Source organism: Taeniopygia guttata, chromosome 9 (assembly GCF_048771995.1).
Source record: "Taeniopygia guttata chromosome 9, bTaeGut7.mat, whole genome shotgun sequence".
NCBI classification, from domain to species: domain Eukaryota; kingdom Metazoa; phylum Chordata; class Aves; order Passeriformes; family Estrildidae; genus Taeniopygia; species Taeniopygia guttata.
Genome location: NC_133034.1, coordinates 10,205,816 through 10,224,423, shown reverse-complemented (window position 1 = coordinate 10,224,423; position 18,608 = coordinate 10,205,816).

The window sequence follows — 18,608 nt, the reverse complement described above, 5'->3', positions numbered from 1 at the left end:
CTGTGCTTCATGCCTCAGCAGCATCTTGAGGATTTCAAAGCACCACGCTCAGCGTACAGAGCCTGTTCCCAGGCCCCTGTTCACTGATGCTTTTCTCTGCATGCTTGCTTCACCTGTGCACCCTGCTTATCTTACTGCTCAACATCAGAATTCAGATGGTGCCCAGGGACTGACTTATACTTCCACAAATAAAGCATTTCATCATTATGATTTTTAAATGCTAGAAAATGCTTCTGCATTTTGTGGGTTGCAAGGATCCCTGCTTGTGCTAGGAACATTTGTGGACTGCTTCTATTTCAGCATTTTCTCTTGGACAGTGTGTGGGAACTGTAGCCATATAGAAAACTTGCAGGTTTTGCCTGGACATATATGTACAAATATAGACTGACCCCTGCAGATCTGTCTCCATGAATCCTAATTTTTTCAGCATAAATTAAAAAGGAGACCTGCCAATGATAATTCTTCTGAAGTCTTTACTTTTTGGTGTTACTTGTATTTGCATAACTGACCAAGTTACAGAGTGAGGGGTAAAGGCTCTCTCTCTTCTGCTTTTCCTTATCTAATATGCTGAGAGATGCATTAGCAAGAAATCTGTCTTCTACCCTGGTGCAGACAGGAACTTTCATGTATCAGAGATGATAAGGACTATTGTAATAATGGGAATCTGAAAATACAATACATCTGAGTACATGTGTGTTTATATACAACTTACTTTATTGTATTTGAGCTTCTAAAAGTATTAGGCCAGTAAATTTTGTGTTCTGTTGATATGAATTATTTATTAGAATGCTCTTGCTTTGCATCAAATGAAACATGTTAGCATGCAATGATTTTTTCCTCTCAAATGAATACCCATTAAAAAAGAGCACTTAATTGTTTTTGAGTAACTGTTTTAATCATTGGACAGGTATCTACTTTATAAGCAGCAACTGGCAGGGGAGTAAAGAATGAGGCAGAGCAGAGACAAGCAGAAACTGCTAATTGTTGCAGGTTCCACACCACTGGCAGAGGAGTAGAGAGAGCAGTTTTCTACTGGAATGTAGAGGGAGCAGTAGCATGGTAAAGAAGCTGGGATTTGAGGAAAGGTATTTTAAACAATTAAAACATTTTTAAGGGCTCTTTAAGAAGCAGTTGAATTCTTGAAGCATATAGCATGGAGTCCTTAGTAGGGTCAAGCCCTTAGGATTGTATAGTTTGAAATACTGAGATTTGGATTTGAAGAACATACTTCTTACCAAAAAGGCCTGTTTGTATTCTACAGGTATTAAAAATGCCTAAACTGGACAAATTTGAGAGAAAGGAGCCAAAGTTAAGCAGCAAAGGAAAGGAGCAGAATTAAGATTGGCATGATTGAAATGAAATTATCTAGTTCACCTTGTATCTTTAAAACCCATTAAAATGTTTATGGTAGGATTTGTGTGAGCAAATGTATAAACCCTGAGGCAAAACGTGCTGTTAGTGCTGTGTAAGATGCACTTGCCACCATTTCATTTAAGTTCCATCTGCTTCTGCTTGGGGTGATTTTGTACTGTTTCATGGACAGCTATTTCAGCACTTCTGAATGAGCTTTTTGGGGATGTAGGTGGTGTTATTGACATTTTTACTGAACATTTTTAAGAAAAAAAATCACTGACAGGAGAGCATTTTTTTCACTTTACTGTGCTGCAGGCTCACATGTTTTCAAGGCTCAACTCTCCAGTCCATCTTCCTGGAGTGGATGCATCTTTACTCCGGTTCAGCTGATCCTCTCACATGGGAAAGGTGTGTATGTAACCTCAACTGTAGAAAAGCAAATGTGGTTTTAATTCATCCTGCATGTACAGGACCTTTAGGCACTGCAGGATTTGGGACTCTCACTGAGCATTTCCACTGAGTGTAATTAGTTCAACTTCTCCTTGGTTTTGCACAACTTTGAGTGTGACAGAGTGCTTCAGTATTATTGGGAGGTGGATGAAGTACTTTCTATCAAAGTTTCTTTTTCAACCAAATATCAGTTCTTAGAATATTGGTTTTTTAAGCACTTTGTCTTCATGGACAGTCTTGGTTTAGCTTTGGAAAACAGAACTTTAGGAAACTAGAGACTAAACGATGATGATGCTCTTCTGGGAAAAAGGGCCAGTGTTTCCTAAGAAGGTTTACTACAAGGCCAGGTTTGTTGTTTTCAATCCCTGCCTTTTGCCCACTGAAGTTGTCACAAAATGCCTTCTATTTTCTCAGAGAGAAATGAAGGTTAAAGGAGTCCGGAACTATTTTATTGCTACTTTGGCAGTCTCAGCAGACCCCATTTAACACCTTGCTGTTTAGCACATGCTTATAGCAGAGGTGATTAGCTCTTTTTTAAACCACAGTGGATTTTTTTGGTTGTGATTTTAGAATTTGGTTTTTCAATACATTTCTGAACTTCATTATATTCATGACTTTACAAGATGCCAAAGAGAGCAGTCCTCCAAACTGAGGCTTTACATGTAAGATACTAACAAATTTTTGACCTAACAGATCTCCTGACAGAGTAATACTCCATGTTCCTATTCCTTGTGGTACCGAGTCAAAAGATCTCAGATAAGTAACTTGTCTGCTGTTTTCATATTTTAAATTAACTCCTTCTTAGTGTAATCAGCTGCATCTCCTCCTGTAGTTTTGGAGCCTTGTATCATTGACTTCTGTGACTTAAAATTCCCTTGGAAAATGTTTGTTCCTGTGATGGTGTTTTCTTTCCTCCCACTGAGCAGCTCTGTGAACAGTCCTATGAATCGGCCTTTTTCTTGGGTTGGTGATAGGAATCAGTTGCTTTCACTTGCTCCTCATTTGTGTTTCTCTTCTCCAAAGCCTTCAAGTACAATTACAGCATGTTAGTCTTTTCTATTGGAATATCTCCTGAAAAAGAAGAGACTTCTAGTTCTGTAGTACCAGCTGTTGCTGTCCTAGGAAGTGTTGGAAAAACCACTGAGACTCAGATACTGAAGTTTCTACTAGGTTTCTACTAGGTTTGTATAACTTCTGTGAATAAATTCAGAGGCAAAGTTGATTTTCTTGTGCAATGATATTGAAAAGATATTATTGTTTTGAAATACTATGCAAAAAATCTCTTTCATACATGCAAAAAGTGTGAAAAATAAAACCAAACCCCATTGTGTCAAAAACTAAATACTAGTTAGTTTTTAGGTTTTGGAAAAAAACAAATTTTGCTGCTAAGAAAGCATGCCAAAAATATTGAACTACTAACTTCCACACTTTATTTGATGTATCTGTTTTATGAATCAGTGTTACTTGGCAATTTTTAGAATAAAACATTTCCATCTAAACTAGAAATTTGACATGATGCTTCAGCTGAGTATGTCTTAAAAGGTGAACTAATAAAGTGGTCTAAATGGAAATTGAAATTATGTCTTAAAAAATTATAGTGATTATCTCTAATACTTGAGTCAGTTAAATAAATATTTGCTTAGGAAAATAGGTACAGGACGGAAGAAAATTCTAAACAGTTTTAGAAATACCTGTCTGCCTTGCAACATATTCAGAAAGAGTTTGCATAGTTTCTTATCCCATAGAAGAGTCAGCCTTACTCAGAGGCCCAAAATAGGTCAGTGTCCCAAAAGATAACATTGTCCAGGAACAAGCAACAGTCCTCATGATGATATGAAGAGAAACTGTCTTGGAGAGTGAAAAAAGTGGGAGAAAAATTGTGATTTCTAAGCTCTGGAAGCCTGATTATTGTAGATCTACTTGCATAGGAAATACTTTCATTTAAAAACAAAGAAATCCCAATGGAGCTTAATTTGACATTTGTAAATCAGCTGTACAACTGTATTTATGTTACGTATTTATTCAAGTATAGAAACTGTGGAATGCTCTGATATGTTGTTATCTTGTTAGGGTGAGAGATCATGGCTAGCAGTTTTCAGGGGTTTTCCTCTATGGCCATAGAGTCTGTTTGCTTAAAGGGTAGGAAAGTGTACCAAATACACTGCATCTTCAAAAAACACCTAATCAAACTTGTTCTTAAGGGTATTTTCCAACCTAAATGGGTCTATGATTTGTGATTCATTACCAAAACACAAACTGCACACTGCTCTTTGTGAGGACCTTCTGTACAACTATCTGTGGAAGTGCCATCCTCAGTTTGCAGTAGCAGCTTTTGCCAAGGTCTGTGTTGGTGTGCAGTTCTCAGCCGCCAGAGGTGCTTCCCACCCCATTTGCTGGCACACAGCTGCTATGAGACTGCAGTGAGGTAGCCAGCAAAACAGTGAAAGGTCACAAAGGGTGGGATGTGTCAGTTCTGAAACTGCAGTTTACAGCACAAATTCATGGAGGAACTATGCCAGAGGTGTGGAAGCCTTTGCCCTGGGGGGATGCTGTTCTCCACCTCTGTAGTGCTGACATCAGGGCTTTTCTCACTGTTCTCAAGCTGCAACAATATTGTGCCTTTTCCTGGAAACTGTGCCAAAGTGTTGGTGATTTTTTGGGCTTTTTTTTTGCAAAACTTAAGTGATTTGCATAATTTTAACAGAAGTAAAATCCGGGTTATAAATGGCTACTATGACCTGAGGAGGCCTCTTGACTGAGAGGACCATTAGGGCAGAATCACAGTTAGCAAAGGCTCTCTCTTAATAGTGTCCTAAATCTGACCCAGTCTGCCTCTGGCTTTCGGGAAAAGTGAGCCTGAAAGCTGGTCTGTGATATGACAGCCCAGTGAGAGGTTAGGCAGTGTCCCAAGTGAACAAAGTTGTGCCCAGATTAACACAGAGCTGTTTTATATAGAAATGTGAATGGAGAAATGTTTTCCTTCATATGGTAGCAAAAGTCAAAAGGTACATAGTCTGAAAGGGGAATTTCTCTGTCCGGTGTACTTAGAGGGACAGAGAAACCCAGAACTTGGGTACTCTGGAATACAACAGGAGCAATGCTGTGTTCCAGGGAGGAGAGAGACTGCTGGATGGAGGGGCAGGGAGAGACAGAAGCAGGGGTGGGGTTTAAGGAAGTTGCAGGTTGGTAAGCAAGTATCCAGTGTGGGAGGGCTTAGGAGAGGCATATAAAGGGATGGAGAAGGAAATCACAATAGAATGAGGAAGAGGTGCATGCACAATGGTTTGTGTTGATTACAACTTCAGCACATATTTTCAATGTTTCAGCTTTGTTTCTCTGAATTAAAAACTGTTTGTGGTCTGATTGCTGACCTGTTCTCCAAAATTTTCTTGCAAGCAAGGGAGAAATTACAGATGTGACTGCAGAATGCTATGGAACTATTTGAGCTTCCTAAGTGCTAGCTTACTCAAGTCCTGGAAACAATCTTTCAACTGGAGCTTGAAGATCAATCCAGTTCAATTTATTTATCAGGCAGATCATTAGTATTTTGCAGCCTTGGTATAAGGCTTCATGCTGCTGTGGGCAGCCAACAAACTGGGTGGTTGGATTTAACTGCCTAACCGTCATGGCTTTGCAGAAGTGTCTTGAGTGGAGTATTTTGTGCAGAGCCAAATTTTATGCAAAGGAATGAGGACCTGCTTTGGCAGTAAGACCAAATAAGTTGAGGAGCAGAGGAGTAAGATTTCCAAAAATATCTACAGAGTTGAACAGATTTCAAGGAATCTTCTTAGCCAACATTAATATATTGTGGCAACCCTGAGTCCTAAGCAGGGACATCCTCATTTTGGGTTTTGGTACAACGTCTAGCATCAAAAGCTTTGTATTAAATTAAGCCTTCGGCATCAGTTTAAGAAAATCATGATGGTTAGTAGCTCAATATTCAGGCATGACTTTCAAGACCACCAGCTGCTGCTTAGTGAATAACTGTGCTCGGTGGTTGATACATGCTCTGTTTGGGCAGCAGGAGAAGGTGAAATACTCCCTTTCCCTGCCACCTCTGAGAAGGCTCAAGTCTAGAAATAATCCTTGGGAAACTCTGCAGTGGCAGTAGGGAATTTTGAACCTGGAGAAAATGAAGTCATGCTGGGGAATACTTGTGCTGCCATCATCCGTGGTTCCCTGGCACGCCTGGTGCAGGTCAGCACTCTGGCCAGCCCTCCCCTGCCCTGGCCCCAGCTGCCAGGGCTCTGCTGGCCATGCTGGGAAGGAGACCCTGATCCCAGCAAGGGGCTGGGGTGCCCTGTGCTGTCTGGCACAGGTGTGTGAGTGTGTGGAATGTGGTGGGAAGGTGAGGATGGAAGGTGCTCATCTCGGTATTCCCTCTCCCTTGAGTACAGGAGTGTAGAGCCTGTTAATTCTTACACCTGATAAAACTCTGCAGGGATAAGATCATCTGGTTGTACTTGGAAATATGTGGAATTTACAGTAAGTGCTGAACCTACTTAACCAAGCAGGAAACAACTGGCTCATAAGAGTGCACAGTACACTGGTTATAGGAGAGCTGGAAAATCCTAGTTGTGGAAAACCAGCATAATTCTAAATAAATAGTGAGACTGGTGAATTCCTGTGGTCCTGCAGAACCAAGGCTCTATAGAAAATTTGTACCTGAGGTTTCCCATTTACTTCTGCATCTGATTGACCTATCTGATCTTGCTTTCTCTCCTCCCATTGTGCAGATGTTAATGTGGCTCCCAGCTCCCAAAAGAGTGCCCAAAGGGCACTTCTCTTTTTGTATATTCAGCTTTCTGGACACATGCTTTACAACATGAACACCTGTGTATATCGGGGTGCTGTCTTCCCTCTCCTGCAAGCACAGATGTCATGCTCAGAAAGTGCACTTGCTGACTTTGTGCTGCAGAACAGCATGAAAGAAAATGAAGGCAGCTTTTGAGAAGCTCGATGCAAGAGTATCTCCCTGCAGCTCTGATGTGCCTTGGAAAGTCGATGGAGTTGTTCACTGTATTGCTGAGGGCCCATTGTGCCCAACTTGATGAAATCATTGGCAGTTTTCTGCTGACCTTACCAGACTGGATGTCCTTCTTGCTCCTATCGCTCACTTTGGTCTCCTTGCAACTGAGGGGAGATAGCCAAGGTCCCTGTGTGGGATGTCATGGGAGTGCCCATTGCAGCCACTGTTTATGCCAACATTGTGCCCACCCATCAGAATTCTGTGAAACAGATAACACAAAGCTGCTCCCACATTTCCAGAACATGAGGAAGTGCAAAGTAAGGTCCTGCTCTTCAGAGGATGTCTCTTGTCTCCATGTTAGAAATAGGAGGTGTTTATTTTTCAGACCTCTGATTTTCTGGCAAAGTTGGTTAAAATTGGCCAATGCCTTCAGAAGTTACTGGAGGAGAGGGAATTTATAACCAGACACAGACAAGCTGGCTTTATGTGACTGTGTGAGCCTCATTTTTCAAGAAACCATGGTAAAATATGTGGATAAAGTTGCAGTAATATTAAGGTTAGAGTTCATGCTGGCCTGTATTTCTCTCTCAATTTTTCTAGCATGACGGTGTTAGTCAGCCTGAGCTTTTGGAAACTTTTTATTCCACAAGCTGAAAGTTTTTGAACTTAGATTCTCTATCTTCCCTCATTTTTCCTTGCTGAGTTTAATCATTAGGTGGGAAAGTGACCTCTTTAAAAATAGAGGAGCCAGTGTAGAAATGTTGCTGGCTAGATTTATTTGTTGTCTTTTGTAAAAAACTCAATGTTGGCAGAACATTTTGATTCATTATGGTGCTAAACCAGCATTAAAGCCTTCTGGCTAGATAGAGTCCCTTGTGGCCTGCCAGGAGTCCCAATCATGATGATCTTACTTGAGAAAGAAAACATGCTCTACATCTGGGAGCAGGGCTGTGTCCTGTTAAGCATGGTCAGGGAGAGTGTTAACTGTGTTCTCTCAATCTCATTTCACTTAAACCCAGTCTGTTGAATTATAAGGTGGCTATAAGATCTATAAAGACTAAAGCATAAGAGGGAGATATAGAAGTATTTCAAGGTGGAGCATTGCCTGAGATTGATGGATTTTCTTTGCAAGGCTGGAAAAGGCAGAACTGCCCACATAGGAATCAACTCCCAGCTTTTTGCTTGCCACAGCATATCAGATAAGTACAGAAGGGATGAATGGAGAGGTACCTATCTGGTCATGATTTTTTTATCAGGTTCAGAGTGTGTGGGAAAAGGCAATCCTGCTATGTGAAGTGTAACCTTTAGCAGCCTATTGAATAAGGGGATGATAGCAGATGTGGCAGGAGACATTCAGGCTTATTTGCTCCTACAAATGAAACAGCTCTAGCAGGGAAAAAAAACCCTTAAGAGAATTAGCTAAAACAAATGTGTCAGACAAAATTGTGCTTTGAATGCATTATAAGCACTTACTCTCTTGCAGTGAGAAAAGACAGTCAGGTGTTGATAGCATGTAGGAGGCAAGAGCTGTTATTAGTGAGTGGGAAGAAACACATTGAGTGTGGTGTGGGAGTAGGGCAGATGGGAATGAATCTAGAGGCTCTTTTGGAATCACTCATTCTGAATCATCTTACTCTCAAAGCCTCCAGTGCAGAACACCATCATCCTCCAAGGTCCCACTGCTGAGTGTGGAATTGAGAGTGATGTTGAGTCAGCTCTGTGTGCAGTTGTAGTAGGAGATGTTCAGTGAGGAGTTTAGGTTACTACTCCAGCCAAGTAGATTGTGACTACAATACAGAGGTGGGATGTGTATTCATTTATTCAAGCCCTCTGTGAGATGAAAAACTGATAGTATATTGTTATTGAGGTAGTTTGGTGTGTCTGTGCAGAGCCATTAATGAAACAATTTCCATGCTCATTCACTTGTGAATGCAAGGGCTTTGTTGCCAAGAGCCTGGCTCTGCAGGATACTTGGTGGGAACCATAAGAGCATGTCCAAATGGCCTAAGAGGAGCCTGAAAATGTCTAATGAGAGTGCTCTTCCTTGGACTTGACATCAATGCTATGTGCTCTGACAGGAGACATATGGTGATGGTGTTAGAAATCTGGTCCTGGTCCTGCAGACCATGGTGTTGCCTACACAGTGTTTTGAGAGGCACTGCAAGCTGTCTGTCCAGGCTCCCAACAGCCACAAAATGAAGGAGGCAACAACAGATGGACTCAGTCCAGCAGGTTTGGTACTGGAGGTGTGGACATCCCCACAGTGATACAAATGGGAGTTTGCCACAGTCTGGAAGTAAGTGAAAAGTGGCAGAGCCGTGACACAAAGGTTTGTGCCTCCAACCATTTGGTGACAATTTCATGGTTCAGCAACTTGGAAAAAGCAGGAGCAGTAGGACTTCCCCAGGACTCTCTAACTGCCAGGCCTGTGCTGGGTGTTTGTACATCTGGCAGTCTGTCACTGAGGCACAGGGTCCTGTGACATGAGGACCTCTTGGATTGCTGTTCTGGGAGTACCTTTTACCAGCTGCCACCTTAGTATGCCACCCCACAAAAGGAAAGCTGGAGAAGGAAACTTATTTAGACACAGGTCTGCAGAGCAAGTTTATGACTTTCACCAATTACACTGTGCTCTGTATACTCAGCTGTGTCTTGAGACACACCTTGAAATGTGGAGAAAACAGTAAAAGCTCTGAGGCTGGGTTTCCTTTCTCTTTTCCTGGCCTCTTAAGGAAGAGCACTAAGAGTTGCTGGGTCAGTGCCTGACCTCTGTTTCTGCACTGGGGCTGCACTGGGCCAGCTAGAGTGTCCCTTTGGATATTGAAGGTAGGCACATTCTTGGAGAATTCCAGCAAAAGCAGATTGTTAGAGAGCTTAACACAATGAACCCTGTTCTCTGGGATTGTCACAAATCCATTCATTTATTCCCTAATGGATTTTAATTCTGAACTTTTTGCTTATATTTGAAAAAAAAAAAAAGAATACATAATTTTGCAGACTGTTGCTTGCAACATGCATGCACCTTCCTGTTTGTTGCCTTTATTTGTTCTTGAATGTGCTTGTAGCTGTATTTTTACTTCCCCTGCTTTTGTCTGCTAATCTAGTTTACTCCCAAAGGACAAAAGAAGATTTATTTTACAAATTTACACTTGAACTTCCTAGCACTAAGTGGTGGTTTTGCTCTCAGGTTTCAGGAGTGGTGATGAAAGGTATTTCCCACAACACTTGTGAAATTTAAATGAAAATGAGTCTCTACATTAAAGTTTTATTATACTTCAAATGTATTATTACAATAATTGGATACTGTTTCAGAGGCTTATTATGGTGGGATTGTGTGGTATTTCTTGACCTTTGTCATTAATTTTGCCTCAGATTCACACATTTATTTAATGTTTATCTGTGTACATGGATGAGTAGCTAGCTAGCTAAATATTAATATATTTATAATTAGTTTTGGGACAATTGTTGTCCTATCTGAATAGTCATGAAAAAAAATAGAAAGAAAGATAACAGGAAAATATATTTTCAATTCCAAACTATCATATGGGTGAAAAGTGGGGACAAGAGACAGGAGGCAGAAAGGAAGGAAGGAAGGAATCAGTGAATAGTCATAACAGAGAGGTGAAAACATACATATTAAAAAAATCCAGTAAAAGCTGTAGATTCCTTCTGTGTTTTTCTGAGGCCTTGAAACAATTTAAAATATGAAACACTTAGACTAACTGAGAACATTGTATTGATTGGCCCTGATTTCCTTTCTTTCTTTGTTTTCAATCCAGCCTTTCTCTTTATAGCCTCTTAAAATAAATAAATAAAAACTCTTTCTATAAATATCTGAAAGAGTCATTCTTATATAATAGCCATTTCTTGCAGCAAAATTTATCATTATAACAATACTGTAGTAGTTTTGCTGGCAGAATCACAGCCAATCAAAGCTATTACAATAATGGAACATTTCATGGTTTGGAAAATTAAATGTGTAACCATGGAACTGAAATGTCTCTTAAATCATATTTGGAGATGTATTTTTCACCAAGTGATTTGCACATTATCTCATTCCATCTGAATTTTATTTTCATCAATATTTCACCATTGACTTTTTTTCCTTTTTTGTTTCTGCAGTAATTTTGCAATAGACTTCCCATCTGCTTTCACTTTTTGCAAGCTTGATCATATTTGCTCAGGAAGCAAATCTAAACCTTCTTTTATCACAAGGCATAATTTAACAGCTGACTGATGGTCAAGCTGTAAATTGTGCTGTAAATAACTAGCATGCTCAGTTTCAGGAGTGAGTAATACTGTTCTCAAAATTAGTAGCTCTATTAGTTTCCATACATAAGAAAGTGGCTGATGCAGTCTTTGTTCCAAGACCTGAAATCAGCTCAGGGCACATGAATCCTCAGAAATTTGACATGTTGGAGAATCATGGGAGCCAGGCACTTTTGAGTAACTGAGGTAGGAATCTGCAGGTGTTTGTTCTCAATACATACACCAAATGTTTCCTGAGGTATGTGTATGCACCTGGAGCCATTTTTGGAACTGAACTAACATGCAGTCACTCTTCTCTTTCCTAGGAACAGTGTCTGTCTCCTGTGCACAGGAACTTCATAAGGTTTGTTAATAGAACTCCCTGGACAACTGTAAGGAAACATAAAATAGAAATTGAAAAACACTGAGAAAGTAAAAATATGCAGAGAAGACAAAAACATATCTATGGCATGGCCATGGACTACATTTTAATTTGTACAGCTCAGATGGAACATCTTTCCACTGGAGAACAGAGAATTAGTATAATCAGTGCCTGCAAAGCATTCAGATGAATATATGGGTTTGAACAAAATGTTGAATGAGGAAATGAAGTAAAACAAAAAAAAATCTTGGTTTTGTTTTTCAGTCATGAGAAAATGTTTTCTTCAGCTTTGTAATTTTTGTTTATATGGATTTGAATGAATTTTTTTGGCTAAGGGAATATATGAATATAATTTGCATTTTAGTTACATCTCAAAATGAAGTGACAAAATGTAAACACAACTGTTAGTGATATTAAGATGTGTGGATTTTTCTGGACCTATAGATTACCCATGACAATGGCAGTGGCTTGGGTGTGATTTGGGTACAGACACATTCAAGGTAGCTCCTCCTGGAAGGTGCAGACACACTAGATAGGGTTGGTGGGAGTTGTTTTTTTGGTTTTTTTTTTTTTGGTTTTTTTTTTTTTTTTTTGTGAAAGTGATCCAGCTACATTAGAAGAGCAGGTAGGTTTATTACTTTGAGTGCAGAATGAAGCTCTCTGGGCTGGTGCATGCACAGACTGCTGTGTGAGGTCAGGTAGACTCACTGTCCAGGGTCACTATCAGCCTGGAATTCCCTCACCTTTGGTGCAGGGATTGCAGTGCTATTCCAGGGCACTGGCCTAGTGACAGTGTTGGCTGCTCTTGGGATGAGATTTCTCTGATCAGAAATGCCATCTTGTACCCAAGAAAATGTTCCAGACAGACTTAGTGTGTATATTCCTGCCAAAAGCTCTGGTTTCAAGTAATTGACATTTTCATTTGAAAAACAACTTAGAAAATGACCAACAAGCTCTGGTTTCACACCCTGTGATCTGGCCTGCATAATGAAATGAGGGTTCCAGTACGCTGCTGGGCTTTAAAAAATCTCTTAAGGTGCCTTCTGCTTTAGTCTACATTTCTCTCTTACTTGACCCATCTGCAGCTATTTTCCTCTCCTTAGGGAGAACCCTGATCCTGTTTCAGTCTCTTTCACAAAGGTTGCCTGCTGGTTTGCTGGCTTTTTCTATGCCCTTTTTTGCCCCAGAAGTGTCCATAACTAAAATGTAATGAGAAAAGAATCATGAATCATCCCAGCCTATTTGCAAACTTGAATCAGAATTATGCTGATATTTGGCAAAGGTTCAGATCATGTTTTCATTTGAGATCTGGATATGAGTCCTAAATCCTGCATCCTCTGTCTGGTTGGTTCCTGCAGTACTGTACTCACAAGAAGTTCTAGCAAGCAAGCCATTCATTAATCTGATTCATCATAGGCTAAGATTTTGCACCTTGTGATTCCTACTACTGTTTTTTCTCTCTCTTTTTTTTTTTTTTTTTTTTTTTTAGGGCCTAACTTATCTTCATTTTAAACTTAATGAAATATTAGTAACTTTTGCCTTTGTTATCACAGCATCCTATTCCCACAAATAACCAGAATGTATTCTAGACTTTGGTATTTGTAGCTGCCAAAGGTAATTTCTTTATATGGCATTTAATGTTGAAAAGGAATAACAGCACATGACGGGGAAGGGAAATACAGGGGTAATTCTGGATGTGTTGTGCTTCAGTGAACAAAAGCATTTGCAAATCTTGCTGTGATATAGTAGATTGCAGGAATGCTTTACACATATCTTTCTCAATGTGCCCATAAGTTACACAGGGTAAAAAAACCTCCTCTAACTAAAACTGGCAAGTGTTCAGAAACCACAACTATTCAGTGTATTGCCTGGCCATTTTTAAAATGTATTTTGCACTTTTGGTAGATGTTGTAATGCATTCAGCACAGTGTGAAGTCTTGGCTTAGATGCTGGATTCTAAAATAAGATGAGCTCTGCCTTTTAAAAAAGAAATGTTTGCCTGTAAAATACCTTTGCTATTAAGGGTTTTTGGGAAGGGGGATAGGAAATGATTATGATGCTGTTACCACTGAGAAAACAGATTTATTTTGAATTTTGATAAAGAATCAAAGCAATGCACAAAGCCCTTCTCAGTGAACACTGGGTGGGCAGAATTTTATAGTTTTTTTATGTTAGTCTCCTCCCCCAAAAACCTCTTAACAGTCAAATGTGCTCTTTTATTGTGCATGTGAAGGTGGCATGTGATTTGGTAGAGTGGGCAGAGGTCTGTCCCACAACACACTGTTTCTGAGATGCTTCCTCCTCTGCAAATTGCACATCAGCAGCTCTGTTCATGGGGACTGGTTTAGCCACTGGCTGGGAGCAGGCTTCAGAAATGCTGATGGGTTGGCTGAGTCTGTCAGACTCCTTTCAGTGAGCACAGACCTAGATAAAGGTGTAGAGCATCAGAAGCTGTGGCCTTCAGCAGGGCTGCAGCCTTGGAGTGACGTAGGAATGTGGGCAGTGTGGTTGTTGTGTGGGTGACACACCTGAGAGGTGCAGTGCAGTGTGCTGGGCTCCTGTCCTTAGTGTCTGCACAGAATATACAGGCTATGCAGATGCTAAACTTTTGTTAAAGGTGGGAAGGTTTAAGGAGTAGAAAGGAAAGAGAGAGATTAAATATGCCCGTGCAAAACTTGTAATGAGCTCCATATAGGTAAAATTCCTGCTGTGGTGGTGTGAAGAAAATATTTAAATACAACTGAAAAGGACTAAGCAATTTGCCATAGAAATGGAAACTTTCCAACTTGTGTCAAGCTGGAGATCTATTGCTCCCTCCCAGGTTCTTCTGTGATGTGTTTTGTACTCTAGGTTTAGTTGTCTTTGAAAGTTACTATGGAACGCCCTCATCCTCTCTAGAGGAGTGAACAATGGAACAGGGTTTTTATGAGAGCTCTGGGGTGGCTGCCCTTGAGGCTCTGCCAGTGCTGCAGTGCAGGAGGAACTGGTGGGCATTTTATAGCTGTGGTGTGAGGTGCTGGTTCCTGCTGGTACACACTGCAGTGACTGTTACAGGACCTTTTCTCCCAAGGAAAAGTGTATGCTAGCCCTGCTCTGCTTTAGTGTAAAATATAGTGTACCTGAAGTATTCCCATGAGAAAGAGAAAGAATCTGGAGAGTAGCTGTAGCCTCTTCTGCAAGAGAGATTAGTTGCACCAAGTAACTTGGCCTCAGCCACTTACAGTGCTGAAAAAAATGTGGTTAATGAAATCGGTGTTACAACGAGGGCAGAGGTACAGGGTGTCTTTATTCTCATACTGTCAGCACTGACTCTGAGATTCTTTTCTATGCTTAAAGTAGTATCTCTGTTATGTGCCATGAAAACAAAACAAAAGGCGAAAATACAAACAATGACATAAAATATTGTAGCCCTTTCTACCTTTTCCTTTATTTTTTCCATACTTTGGTTTCTAAGTGAGGTTGGAGCTAATTGGTGTAAAAAATCTTTCTTCTCCTGAGAGCTGATCACATTTGCATTTGACCAGAGTGCTTCTGGTGGTCTGAAGGGTCTCAGGAATCAGCAGGCGCTCCGCAGCAGGTGCTGGCTCTGGCTGGTTCTGCCTGGGGAGCAGGTGTGTCACCCTGCAGTGCCATGGGAGGCAGTGGCCGCTGTCCCTGCCCGGTTCTGCCTGGGGAGCAGGTGTGTCACCCTGCAGTGCCGTGGGATGCAGTGGCCGCTGTCCCTGCCCGGTTCTGCTGGGGAGCAGGTGTGTCACCCCGCAGTGCCGTGGGATGCAGTGGCCGCTGTCCCTGCCCGGTTCTGCCTGGGGAGCAGGTGTGTCACCCCGCAGTGCCATGGGATGCAGTGGCCGCTGTCCCTGCCCGGTTCTGCCTGGGGAGCAGGTGTGTCACCCTGCAGTGCCATGGGATGCAGTGGCCGCTGTCCCTGCCCGCTCTGGGCAGTGGTCTGTGTGTCCCTGCCGAGGGCAGGCCTCGTTGCTGTGCTCCAGGGTGGTTTCACCCTGTTACCCGTGTTGTTTGCTTCCATACATGATCCCTCACGGGTGCTCCATCATGATGACGAGCCTAGGGCTGGCTCTGGGAGCCAGGGAGCTTTGCAGAACACCTCTGTCACCGCAGCCAAGCTGTGGTGAGAGAGGGGCGGCCCCCGGCACCGAGCCCCTTTTGCTGCTGTCAGCCCTGCAGCGTGCTGCCGCTTCTGCAGCTGCGCCGTGGAGCAGAATAAACCTAAATTGGTTTGTTTATGAGGGCTCCGGGGAGCCGTTTTGCAGCCCTGGAAGCTCGTCTCGTGTAGCTCCCTTGCAAGTGCCGTCCCTGTCTCACAGGCTGTGCCTCTGAAGTGCTTCCAGCTGCTGGCTGCCCCTCTGAAGTGTCCTGCTGGGAACCTGCAGCCCTCCCGGGGCGGCGCGGCAGGCAGCAGCCGCTGCTGCTTCGGGAGCTCGGGTTGTTTCCTCCCGGGCACGGCCCGGCTGGCCCGGCCGTGGCTCGGTGTCAGTGCCCGGAGGCAGGACTGGCTCCGGAGGTGTAGCCGGGTAGCGGCTGCCGGCAGCATGCAGGGGTGGCAGCCCGTCCGGGGGGATGGACTGTGGCCCTTGGATGTACTAAGCGTTGCAGTGTGGGTGGAGGTGCCCTGCAGTGCAGGGCCGGGCCATGCAGTGCCATTGGCCATGGGGTGCCATTGGCCATGCAGTGCCATTGGCCATGCGGTGCCATTGGCCACGGAGTGCCATTTGCAATGGAGTGCCATTTGCCATGGAGTGCCATTGGCCATACAGTGCCATTTGCAATGGAGTGCCATTTGCAATGGAGTGCCACTGGCCATGGAGTGCCATTGGCCATGCAGTGACATTGGCCATGGAGTGCCATTTGCAATGGAGTGCCATTGGCCATGGAGTGCCATTTGCAATGGAGTGCCATCGGCCATGCAGTGCCATTTGCCATGGAGTGCCATTGGCCATGCAGTGCCATTGGCCATACAGTGCCATTGGCCATGGAGTGCCATTGGCCATGCAGTGCCATTTGCCCCCGCTGCCATCCTCGCCCGCGGGCAGGGGAGAGCGAGCACGGGCCCGTGGCCCGGCTGGAGCTGCTGCCGGCTGCCGGAGCTCCAGGCACTCCCCTGGGCACTGCACTGGGGCTGGCCCCTGCCCAGGTGTGGTGGGGAGGGGAAGAGGGCTCCATCTGGCCTCTTCTTTGTCTTGTGCACCTCTGGGAAAGGAAAGCATGATTTAGCTCCAAAGCATTAAATGAAAAACCCCTGAAAGGCTATCCCTCCGGAATTGTCTGATCCTTTATGGCTTAATATAAGCATGCCTGAGGATTGATGAGGAAAGGATGTTGCTCGTGTTGGTAATTACAAGTTTGCTTCTTTCGTTTTTTTTTTTTTTTTTTTTTTAAATTCTGATTGTTCCATTTCAGCATTTAGCCTTTGTCGTAGGTGTGTGCAAATGCATTCTGCTGTGTCAGGAGCTTTACTTAGCTATTCATGTGCTCATACCCTTGGTAAGATACTTATCCTTTCAGGCACATCAAAGACATATGTTTGGTTGTTTGGAATAGGTAAGCAGGAAGAAAGAAATCTCTTAGGAGCGATGACATGGTATAACTGCTAAGTAACAAATATAGTTACATACATATATGTGCATGTCCTTCTAATCATTAGTGTTGCCCATGACACAGAAATACATTGCAGTTGAAATCTTTTAGTTAATTGCAATGTCTGTCAGTCAGCCTGTCTTACCAATGATGTTTTTTTCATTCAATGATCTTTTCTCTTCTATTCAAGAGACAAGCTTCTGCCAACAGAAAGAGAAAATATAAGTTTTGGTTTAGGAAGCAATGTTTAGGCCTGGATGCTGAAACTAAAATGCATAATTCTTCTCTCTCCACACACAACTAAAGGCAAAAGAGCTAACAGATGATTACTGGGATTCATTTAAAACTCCATATTTCAGTCACAATATAAGCACGTGATGTAGTTAGTGTTGAATAGGAAATGTGGCGAGATGCAGGTGCTCTGTTTATTTGTAGATTGCAATGTGTGGATAGATAAATAAGTTTCAGTTTAGGAACAGACATTTTTGCATACTGGAGTGTTTAGAATTCAGACAGCCATGGCACTCAGACAGCAGTGGGTCTGCAGGAGCAGGCCTGTGATGTGTGGAACAGATAACATTCAGCAGTGCAGACACAAGCGGGCTCTGTGCAGTGAGGGGCTGCCTGAGCTGCAGAGGAGCTCGTTCTGGATCAAAGCAGCATAGTGCAGAGCTAGCCTGAGCTCATTAGCCTGGGCGTAATGCCATGCTAATATATCGATACTGCTCCCAGGACCCAGGCTAATGGCTCAGCATGGTGCTATGCTGGGTACTCCCACCAGCTGGTGCAGGGATTTCTGCATTGTATAGTATAGACATGCCATAAGGTTTTCACACCAGCTCTGTAAGCAAAGAGAAATGGTTTAAGGGAAAGATATAGCTCAAGAATTTAAAGAGCAGAGATGTTTAAATTTGGGTTCCTGAATGGTTCATGAGGAATCCAGTGTAAATGTTATGGAAGTCAAGGACAGTCTTTGGATCAAACTCAAGAAGTCCGAAGTCCAAAGTACCTAGTAATTCCTACTGATGTGATTTTTCAACACCATTTAATTGTATGTCTGGAAAACAGGCTTGTTGAGCTAGTCAGTCAGATGCTGTGCTGCCTTTTGAATTTATTGGGAATGAAAAGTGATTGAAAGCTTCCACTCTTGTTCAGGGAATGTTTTTATGAGATGTAAAAATAATACCCTGTTGTCTCTCCCTCAAAAACAAGGAACAAGTAGTACACAAACAAGAAGCAGTTGGACTAGTTGATATTAGTTAATAATGATCTAACTGCCTATCTCTGGATGAAGATTTTTTTTTAACAAAAAGTAAAAAAAGTGCTAATGTTTGAGTTATATTTTTATTGATATTTTCACTGACTTGATTATCTGCACCAACCTGCACCAACTTACTAAGGCTGTAACTCTAGGTGTTAAAGAACCCCTCAAAACAAACTCAAACTAGTAAAGAGATAGTTCATTATATAATTGTGGCCCAGATGCATTTAGGGAGTATAGGAAATTGCAGAACTGAACCTGCTCTCATACCCTGTTAGAGCCTTAGATTGCTCAGTGAAGTGTTTAGGCCCAGCAGACTCAGTGCACTATTAATTCCCAACATAGGAGCT